We start from the raw sequence: 12,066 nt of genomic DNA on the forward strand, positions 1-12,066 counted from the left end.
GTGACAATATCTATTGGGGGAATGATGTCAAGAAAAACCAATGCAGCATCCCCCCTTCTATCAGGTTCAGCACTTGACAAACACGGCGATTTTTTTACGGTCCTTCCTTGTCGGAACCATCATAAGATGTGGAGGTGGTCAGATTCTTTTCAACTTCAGAAGCTGAAGGTGTTTTATCATCCTGAGCTCTATCACACTACATATGGTTATCTTGCACTATCATTATGATGTGATTTAACTTCACCTTTGAATTTATCTTATTTCAACTGTGAATTTTCAACCATAAACTGCTACATATTTTTTCAATTCTTTAATATATTAGAGTTTCTATAGCATTCTATCAAGATGGGGCAACTGATTCACAAAGAAGGAACAAACTTCTTGACCTAAAATATTAAGAGTGGGTATCTCCAACAAAGAGACTTGATATGCAAGGCATCCAATATAGCAAAAAAACAGACTGCCCATCACTCAAAATTAGTCTGATGCAGGAGAGAAACCACTGCTACATGGTAAATTAGAATGAAGAGACACAATAAGGAAACCTAGTAAAATGGATGGGGTTAAGATTCAGATTTTCACAAACTGCAATAAATGATTCTTTGCAACAATATTCAGTAAATGCACTCCATGGTTCTTTGCTCAAAACTCAAATCCCACGAGTCATCTAATTAAAATAATTTTGCACCAGAACTAAGCAACAACTGTCTTTAGAAACAGAATTTCACAAAATTGATGGTTCAAATTCTAGCACAAACCCATTACACCCAAACAAACTCAAATAACTTAAAGAAGAAAATGATAAGGGATTAAGACTTCTCCATATGATAAACATGAACAAAGCCACCGTAATCTTCACTATCATTCTAGTTGCCCATCTACACCAAACAAAACATGAAGAAAGTAAACATTTGTTTTCTCTCACTATTGTGAAAAATAACCAAGAACAAATAAAATCCATAATTTAAAACTTGTCGGTTCACATCCCAGAACCCAAACGCTGGCCACCAACATCTTCAAAAACCATTTTGATTAAATACCTGTAGGATCGAAGTGAAGAAGAGAACAGAGGATTTGAGGTTGGATATCGTAAACGGCCTGCTTCAAAGGAGGTTTCTACTCACACATCGCATACCACAGTGAGTAATCTCTTCTCAATAAAATAGAGAAGGGTTGCTGGGAGATTTACCTTCCTTTGGGTAGCCGTTTACCCCAGCAATTGCTTTCTGTTTCACTTGGAGCTTATTCAGAATGAGAGGATCATTCTGGATAAGACCACAGTCTCAAACGTTAGAGAAAGAGTGAGCCCTCCTCTCTCTTTAACGGTTGAAACAACTCCATGAAACATGGCTACAGTTACTTACATCTCCCACTTGGCCATGTGAAACAAAACTAGATGCAGGCTTTGGCCTCTCACTATTGGAGTATTTTCCTTGCATCAATATCCTAGAATGAGTTATATATTTGAGTTTCTCATCCAGTCATATGTCTATATTAGACATATCTCAATCCCATATTGGATACATGTTTTGAAAAGATTTCCTCTGATATACCCTTGGTTAAAGGATCGACAATCATATCAGATGTAGGCAAGTAGCTGACTTTGATTTCATTTCTTTCAATCATATTATGAATATAATGGTATTTTACCATTATATGTTTACTTTTTGAATTATCAGCTCTACTCTTCATAAGAGAGATGGCAGCCTGATTATCACAATAAATTTGGACTGGCCCGTTGGTTATTTCCTGCTTCAAATCACTAATGAAGCGGCTTATCCAAACGACAAATGTGGTAGTTGCATTACATGCAATATATTCTGCTTCCTGAGTATGTTGTGCTACACAACCTTGTTTTTTACAAGACCAGGAAACTGCACCTCCTCTCAGGTGATTGCTTGAATCCGTATAGGGATTTTTTTAACCTATATACTTTATTTTCTTTTCTTTTTATTGTATAGCCTTCAGGTTGTTCCATAAAAATGGTTTCTTTAAGCTCACCATTAAGAAACACGGTTTTAACATCCATTTGATGTAGATCTAGGTCGTAGTGAGCTACTATTGCAAGAATTATCCTTATCGAGGTGAACTTTGCAACCGGCGAGTATGTATCAACATAATCCAATCCTTCTTTCTGAGAGAAACCCTTAGCAACTAATCTTGCTTTAAATTTGTCAATGTTGTCATCATATTTAAATTTCTTCTTTAATACCCATTTTCAACCAATGTCTTTTCTTTCCTCAGGTAAATCAACTAATTCCCAAACTTGGTTTTTCTCAATGGACTCAATTTCCTCGTCCATGGCTTTTACCCAGTCTGTTGACTCACGTGAGTTTATTGCCTCACCATATGACATGTTATCTTTCATGTCATCCATGTCTAAAGCATAACACAATTCCTCCGATAGATAGACATAATAGTCATCCAAGTAAGGCGGAGGAGCTCTAGACCTTTTGTGTCCAACCTGAGACTATTGCGAAGAAGAAGAAGAATGATTGATTTCAGTAGGTTCGCCATTACTTATAGGTTCTTGTAAGTCATCTGAATCATAATGTAGATCAAGAGGATCATCTTTGTTTATTTCTGGAATACCCACATCAAAAAAATATAAAAAACTCAGCACTCTCACACGAATCTTTCTTAGACCGTAGTCACTCGCCTCTGCTCTACTATGACCCATGTTCCTCTTCCCATCAGACCGTAGGGAACCCCCACATATGCGTCTCCCGTGCAGCAGAAGCAGCGGTGGCCCGACCACCACCACCACCACCACAACTTGCATCATCCGATGGTCGGAGAGGGTTGGAGGAGAAGCTTCCCAATCCCCCAACACCAGGGAAGGAGCACAGCTCGCCGCTCCTTCGATCGCTTGCGGAGGTCGCCCGTTGTTGAAAAGAATCGGTGGAGAGAGAGAGAGAGAGAGAGAGAGAGAGAGAGAGAGAGAGAGAGAGAGAGAGAGAGAGATGCATCGACGGGCGCGTCACACCCGTCGATGCTTCTTTTTTTAATTGTTTCCTCCGTTCTTGTTTCTTTTGTAGCACTGGGGAGGTGGATAAAAAATTTACGCATATTAATGAACACGGCGGATGCGCGTAACGCCGTCCGCCACATCCAATGTTTGTTAAAAATCATGTTGTCGTCGTCTTTTTTGTCCCGTGCGACGCACGGGACAAGCCATCAAACATACTCTAAGAGAACTACTAGGCCCTATTTAATATGTATCGTAAATGTTGTACCTTTTAACTTTAGGGTGCGTTTGCATATTACGGAAGGGGGTGCCGCGGCATCGTTTGCCACGGAAATGGAATCAGACCCCTCCACGGGAACCGTTTCTGTGAAAAACTCACGTCCATCGTGTATTCTGGTACGCCTGTCAAGGGTTTTCGGCAAAAATGGTGGTTTCAACACCATTCTCTTCTCCCAAAATATGACCCATGTGCCCTATCAACACCATTCTCATCTCCCAAAATATGTTCCCAAACACCTGTGGGGGTATTGGGGAGGTGGTATTAATTACACCCTCATTAAATACCATATCCTCCCATCTTCGGCTCACCTAAAACTAGATAAAAGTAGAACTTTCCCTTGTAGCGTTAATACCCTTTGTCTTTCTATTTTCCCTAATATAAGACCGAGTTGTCGTGCGCCCCACCTGGGGTTTGGCTTGCTAGGGGCTAGGGACAGGCCCATTAAAGGCGTGTTTGATTGTACATCCTGTGGGATGCCGTGGACGCTGGTCACACGTCTGCTATCAAACAACGGATGCGCAGATGCAGCATTCCACGTGCGCATCTGCCGGACGCACAGAACACTGTTTCTTTTTGTAATTGACCCCTTCTGGTATGGTGGGGACAGTACACTTTTAATAAAAAAATAAAGCAGGACAGTGTGTCCTGGATAGGAACACTGTCCTGTTCATGCTGTGCAAGTTGTTCTGTCCAAACCTAGACAAGGAGTCAAACACAACCTAAGTGGCAAATTCTGGGCGAAGATTCCTCGTCATCAAAAAAAGAAAAACCCAATAAACCTAAAACCCATTAAATCTAAACAAACTCAAAAGTTCATCATGCCGTTTAAAGTTTGGATTGAAGCAATAAGCTAAATAATTACACCCACTAGGGCTCTGCACACTTAGCTAGCTGGGTTGGTTTAAGGCTTTCAAGTTGAAGAACATTGAAAGTTCGATACCTGGGGTGTGTGTTCTTTGTCATGAGATTGAAACCAATGGAAAATGCTTGGTCGACAGGGACGGAGTAACGGGGCATATGAACCATAATGATGGATTCTTCTCATTATCCAAAAAAAAAAAACTGGATTAAAATCTAATAGACCTTGCATAGAAACAAAGATTAAATGTATGAATGTATAAGACTACACTTATGAATCACAATGAAATATATATGTCGGGTTAAGCAATCTACAATTTTAAGATTACCTGTAGGGCTTTGTAGATGATCCCAATATGAAAAACTTAAATTCATCTTTATTCAATGTAAAAGTAATTTATAATCAACCTCTTTTATTCACTAAACCATAATGTGGAATGAATGCTACGTCATAATAAAAACTCTTTGCAAAAATTATTTGTCATAAGGTTAATTAGTTGTTATGAAACAATACAAATCAATGGAAATGACAGAAAAGATCAATGCACACATTAAAGCATGATGTCAATAAGGTAATTGAATATAAGAAGAGATGCCATAAGAAAGCAAAAGTTAAATATAGTTAGATTCTAGTGAATGCTTCTCCTACTCTTCCATTCAATAGTCAGAATGTATGAGTGTGTACATGATAATAAATGGATATTAAGAAGGATGATCAAGAGGATGTATTATAAACACAACATTAAGCACCTAAAATGTTTTGTTTTTTTCCTTTCTTTTGGGTTTGTCATGGAGAAATCACATCTATGGTTTTTTACAGGTCAAGAGATGCCATGTTGACCATGTATCACGTCGGTGTCTAGAGTGTAAAACTCCACGAGTACTCCTTCCCTGCCCACCAGGGAAGTTTCCCATTTGCTTAGCCCTTGCAGCAAAGGATCCATAACCCCTTCCCCCCCCCCCTTAAGGATGGGCAACTGGTCTGGCGGCCAATGGGACATGATTTTAGGCCTGGGCCCATTAGGTACTGGGCCGAAACTCGGCCCGTTATATACATAGGTTGGGCTCAGACTGGCCCTATGAGCTGAGCCTACAACAACAAACAACAATTACACCTTCATCCCAAAACAATTAGTGTCGGCGATATGAACCAAAAAAGAAAATCATTCTGGGTCTTCCACATGAATCCTTCTCCTCCAATCATTTCTATCCAATGCCATGTCCTCGGTGAGGTTCAAAGCATTCATATCCTTTCCTATCACCTCCATCCATGTCTTCCTAGGCCTACCCCGACCTCTTTTAACTAATATATTTTCTCATTTCTCCATCCTTCTAACTAGAGTATCAATAGGCCTTCACCGAATATGTCCAAACCACAGTAAATGATTCTCTCTCATCTTATTTTTAATGGGTGCAACGCCTACCTTCTTACGTATCTCCTCGTTTCGAATCTTATCTTTTATTGTCTTTCCACACATCCATCTCAGCATACGCATCTCAACTACACTCATTTTTTGAATATGATGTCTCTTGGCAGCCCAACTTTTTGTACCATATAGTAAAGCGGGTCTAATAGTCATTCTATAAAACTTTTCCTTCAACCGCAATGACATTCTACGATCGCACAACACTTTAGTTGCACTTTTCCATTTCATCCACCCAACCTTTATCCTATGATTTACATCTCCATCAATTTCTCCATACTTTTGAATGATAGATACCAAATATTTGAAACAATCATCCACCGGTATTTCTTGCTCACCAAGCTTCACTACACTCTCATCATTACTTCGTTGCTTACTAAACTGACATTCCATGTATTCTGTCTTATCCTTACTCAACTTAAAACCTCTTGCTTCCAATGTTTGTCTCCATAATTCTAACTTAGCATTAACCCCAACTCTAGACTCATCAATCAAAACAATATCATTAGCAAACAACATACACCACGACACATTTTCTTGAATTAATCTCGTAAGCTCATCCATCACTATAGCAAATAGGAAAGGGCTTAAAGCAGATCCTTGATGTAACCGTTGAAATTGGTTGTCACCCCTCCACAAGTGCGGACATTGGTTACTACTCCTTCATACATATCTTTAATTATACTAATGTACTTTAGAGAAAAAACTTTCTTCATCATTGTCCACCAGAGAACGTCCCTAGGTACTCTATCGTATGCCTTTTCCAAATTAATAAAAATCATATGCAAATCTTTGTTCCTCTCTTTATTTCTCTTAATAAGTCGTCTAAGAAGATGTATAGCTTCCATAGTTGATTTTTCAGGCATAAAACCAATTTGATTCTCCGATATCATGACAACCTTTCTCAACCTAGACTCAATCACCCTCTCCCAAAGTTTCATAGTATGACTCATGAGTTTTATACCATGATAGTTTGTGCAATCTTGTATATCACCCTTATTCTCATATAGAGGCACCAAAGTACTCTTCCTCCACTCGTTAGGTATCTTATTTGTCCGCCAAATCTTGTTAAAAAGATTGTCAACCATTCTAGACCTTTCTCTCCCAAGCATTTCCAAGTCTCGATAGGTATACCATTTGGACCAACTACCCTTCTTGATTTCATTTTTTTTAAAGCCTCTGTAATTTCTTTCTTTTAAATCTTGCGCATGAAGTCACGATTCATCTCATGAAAAGGAATAGAGAAGTCTCCAAGATCTTGAGCATGACTTTCATTAAAAGCTTATCAAAATAATCTTTCTATCTCTCCTTAATCTCCTCATCTTTGACTAAAACCCTTTGCATTTCATCTTTGATACATCTAACCATACCCAAATCCCTCGATTTCCTATCTCTCATCTTTGCAAGCCTATAAATATCCTTCTCGCCCTCTTTGGTATCCAACTTGTCATAAACCTCCTTATATACCTTATCCCTCACGTTTCAAACTACTTTTTTAGCTTACTTCTTTGCTATCATATACTTCTCCAAATTCTCATTATCACGACTCTTACTTAGATTTCTATAACACTCTCTTTTAACCTTAATAGCTAATTTGACATTCTCGTTCCACCATGATGTATCTTTACCTAGCGGTGCACCGCCTTTAGACTCACCCAATACCTCCTTAGCCACCTTTCTCATGCCACCCGTTATCTTATTTCACATTGATTCTGAATCCTCCTCGAGACACCAATCAACTTCCTTAACTGCCTGCTCTACAAACATTCCTTGTTTAGCTCCTTTCAGTGCCCACCACTTAATTCTAGGATCTATCCTATGACTATCCCTTTTGCGGCATTGTCTAATTCTAAGATCTAAAATTAAGACTCTATATTGTGTAGCTACACTTTCTTCCGGTATAACCTTACAATCGATGCAACAACCCCTATCTCTTTTTCTAAGTAGGAAAAAATCTATCTGACTCGTATTAACCCCACTTTTAAATGTTACTAGGTGAGACTCCCTCTTCCTAAACCAAGTGTTTGCTAAAATCATATCATAGGACAAACCAAAATCTAAAATCCTTTCTCCACTTTCGTTTATTTCTCCTATACCATAGCCTCCATGAATACTCTCAAATCCATCCCTACTAATGCCTACACGCTCATTAAGGTCACCGCTGATGAAAAGCCTTTCTCCATAAGATATCCCTTGTACTACTACATTTAAATCTTTCCAAAATTGATGCTTAATGGAATCATCTAAACCTACTTGAGGTGCATAAACACTAATAATATTAATAATATCCGTACCTAATACTAATTTAATAAGTAAAATCCTATCACCCTTCCTACGGACCTCAACTACATTATCTATAAACTCACGACTCATAAGAATCCCTACTCCATTTCTATTCCTATTTATTCTTGTATACCAAATCTTATATCCCCAAGGTTCTGTCACTTTTGCTTTCTCACCTGCCCATTTGGTCTCTTATAAACATAAAATATCAATCTTTCTCCTACACATAACATCTACTAACTCTACCAACTTACCAGTGAAAGACCCTATGTTTCAAGTGGCTAACCTAATTTTATTGTCTTGGACTAACTTCTTTACCCCCACCCGTCCAACAAAGTGAGGGAACCCTTGCCTATTTGACATCACACCCGCGCACCGGTGTGATGCGTCGCTTCCGGGTGACGACCTAGCAACCCTTGCCCATTTATCACTGCCTCCGGGCCTATAGAGTACAACGCGTCGCTCAGTAGGGAACGCTCCAACGAAATTCTTATATTGGTTCATATTCATAGGGTATGACTAAGTTTTTATGATGGCTGTCACAGGCCTACCGCAACCCTCCTCCTTTATCTGGGCTTGAGACCGACAGTGTATAACTAAACAGTTACCTATGAGCCTGAGTTATTTATTATTTTTTTAATAATATAATTTTTTTAAAAATGAACTACTACATAGTAACTTAAATAACTATTATTATTTACCTAATTAGTTGCATGGCAACTTGCTATTTGTTAATTATTATTGTTTACCGAATTAGTTGCATGAAAACTTGCTATTCTTTCATTAACTCATAATTTCAGTCAAACATTTATGCATTTTAGGATTTGGTCAGGCCAGGACGGGCTGGGCTGGGCCGAACCTGACCCACTTCACATTGGCCCATTGGGCTAATGGGCCAGGCCATGGGCTTCTCTTCAAATCCGACGTGAAGAACCGGGCCAGCCCATTAGTAAACGGGCCGGGCCAGCCCGATGCCCATCCCCTATACCCCAAGAATACTCACCTACTTAACAAGTTAACAAAATAATTCTCAAAAGTTAGGCTTGTATTTACAATATTTCAAAAGCTAGGCATGTGTTTGTAAATAGGTCAAAAGTTAAGCATGTTTTTTTGTAAATTTTTCTATTTAAAACCACTGACAGTACCCCTTTTCACACTGCAGTTGTTTGTAAAAGATGAAAAATTAGCATTGCAGCATCACATTGCAATTTATCATGATTCATTTGAAAGACAATGAACAGCTAGATGCTTTACTATGCAATGCTATGTATAGAAATTAGCCTCGGTAGGAGCAATCCAGATACAAAATTCTCATCATTCTCCCTGAAAATTTTGAATTCTCAATGACCATCAATAAACTTTTATCAAGATTTTCTTTAGGGTAAGTTATTCTTGCCACCTTCTTCTTGCTGGTTTATGGGGTAATTTTCATATAAGCACCTTACCTTTAGTGAATTTACACTCTCTCTCTACACACAGGAAACAGGTAACAGCAGTACAGTGTGGCTATCCACCGCGTGGTTGGTAAGAGCTGTCAGTGCACATCTGGTTGTGGTGGGACGTTGCAGGTTCAAACCCCAGTGGTGGGGTCTGCCTAACCCCAGCTTGCCTTTCAAAAAAAATATAATGTGGCTATCCCATGTACAACCAAATATGCTTTGTACGTTTTCACGGTCTTCAAGTACCAACTTCTAGAAAACCAATAAAGCCACCTTCATTCTTCAGAAAACCAACGTCTTATTAACCTAAAGGGGTGTTTGTTTCCTTTCCTTTCCTATGAAAGTAACTCTCTTCAGTAAGAAATAGACTTTAAAAAAAAAAAAAAGTAACAAAAATGTCTATAAGAAATATATGGTGGGACTTACATAATAATCACAAAAAAACAACTTTCTTGACAAAAATGGGGCCAGGGAAGCACGTTCACTCCAAAATGGCCATTTCAAAGGAAAGAAGCTTCTTTTGAGTAGGGGTATAACAAAGGAAAAATGACGGTAAAATAATGCATTTTCCTAAAAAATCGTACAATTTGCCAAAATTCATCAAATGACCAAAATTGCAAATAGTCATATGTAAAAAAAAAAACTATTTTAACCTTTGCACGTGTGACTTTTTTCAAGATGTGCAAATTTTCTCTCAAACATGTGCCTAACTATTGCATCTAAAGATCTATGACAAACTTTGTAATTGAATTTTGACCTAGAAAATAAAGGATTTCAAAAAATATAAAAAACAAGGAAACTAGATAGAAATACCTTTCCAATGGTACCTGATTCACTAAAAAATGTTAAACCGGCGTTAAATACAACTCAACAACATTTTTAAAACAAGAGATGAATAGGCGTGATTATGTCTATCATGATTATTCTATATTGTTTTTGGCCACCTACGATCAAAATTTGAAAAATAATAAAAACAAAAAAGATAGGTTGGGGTGTTATCTTTCCAATGCCACCAAGATCACATCTGATGAGGTGTTGGTAAAAAACGTCTTCTGAAAGATAGATTGTTCGATTATTTCTGTTTGCAAAGCATATTTTTGTTTCGATCTTAGAACTCAAAACAGAAACCTTATACTGACTCAAAATAGTAATAGTAAAGCTATAGGCTTATCTCTTAACTTTTTAACGACTATAAAAACACAAGTTTTTCATATTGGGATTAGAGAGATACAAATATGAGAATAGAGATTGTTTTGCATAAAATATACAAATATACAATTTTTCTCATATATAAGCAGATTTTCTCGTATATATGTGAAGTTTTTTTTATATATACATATTTCTTCCTAAATATTTGATTTTTTTCACATATATATATATGATTTTTTTCATAAACATGCGATTTTTTCCTAAATATATGCGAAGTTCCTCTTATATATGCAAATTTCATGTTTAGAAGGAAATCCACGTATATATGAGGAACTTCACGTATATTTAAGAAAAAATTTACATGATAAAAATGTATACATTCACATATTTTAAGAGAAAATTTACATGTTTAAGAAGAAATTCATATATATAAGAGGAACTTCGTGTGTGTATATATATATATATATATATATATATATATATATATATATATATATATATATATATATATATATATATATATGAGAAAATTTTCATGCTTAGGAGAAAAATCATATATATATATATATATGAAAAAATTCACATATTCATATATTTTAAGAGAAAATTTACATATATATAAAAAAATTCTCATATTCACATATTTTCACATTTTCTGCAAAACAGTCTTTGTTCTCATATCTGTATCTCTCTATTTCGACCTTAAAAATGTGCATCTTTATAGTCATTGGAAAGCTGAGACATAGGCCTATAATTTTATTGTTTTGAGTCAGAATCAAAAACTCCTTTAGAGTTCTCATTTTTTGTTATAAGACCAAAACAAAAAATATGTTTTGCAGACATGAATAACTAATTAATCTATCTTTCGGAGGACGTTTATTCTCAACCAATCATTAAATCAAGGTGATATTAATAGTGTTGAAAAGCTAACGCCTCGATCTATCTTTATACTTTTTATTATTTTTTAGATTTTTGGTGCAAGTGATCAAAAAATATTATAGAATAATCAGGATAAGCACAATCACGCATGTTCATCTCCTATTTTAAGAATGTTCTTGGGGTTGTATCTCAATGCTCATTTATCATTTTTCGGTAAATTATGTATTGTTGGAAAGGAATTTCTGTTTAATTTCTTTATTTTTTTTTATTATTTCAAAATCTTTTATTTTATGGGTAAAAAATTAGTAACAAAGTCTCTCACAAATCTTGGATGCAATACTTGAACACATATTTGAAAGAAAAATCACATATCTAAAAGCTGCACATGTGAAGGTTAAAATAGTCTTTCATATTTTAATATTTATGGTTTTGGATATTAAGAGAATTTCAAAAATTATAGACCATTTCATAAAATAAGTCATTTTTCGTATAACAAATGTAATTTCTCTAAAAAACCAATGACTTTTTTAGCAAATGTAAAGGTTAAAACTATTATTTTCAAGAGTTAGCCATAAATAAATAAAAATAACACAAGCAATAATTTAAGCAAGAATAAAGAGTTAGGCATTTATCTAAAAGGGTAATATTTGGTCTTGTCAAGTTGATTTTCGGAATGAGCGAGTTAGATGGATTCAACGTGGTCAAAATGCTAGAAAGAAATTCTTGGATTATATAAAAGACGTGATTTTATGAGCCGAGAATATGTTGCACATCGTAACCAGTTGA

Source organism: Nuphar pumila, chromosome 13 (assembly GCF_984573655.1).
Source record: "Nuphar pumila chromosome 13, dmNupPumi1.hap1.1, whole genome shotgun sequence".
Lineage (NCBI taxonomy): Eukaryota > Viridiplantae > Streptophyta > Magnoliopsida > Nymphaeales > Nymphaeaceae > Nuphar > Nuphar pumila.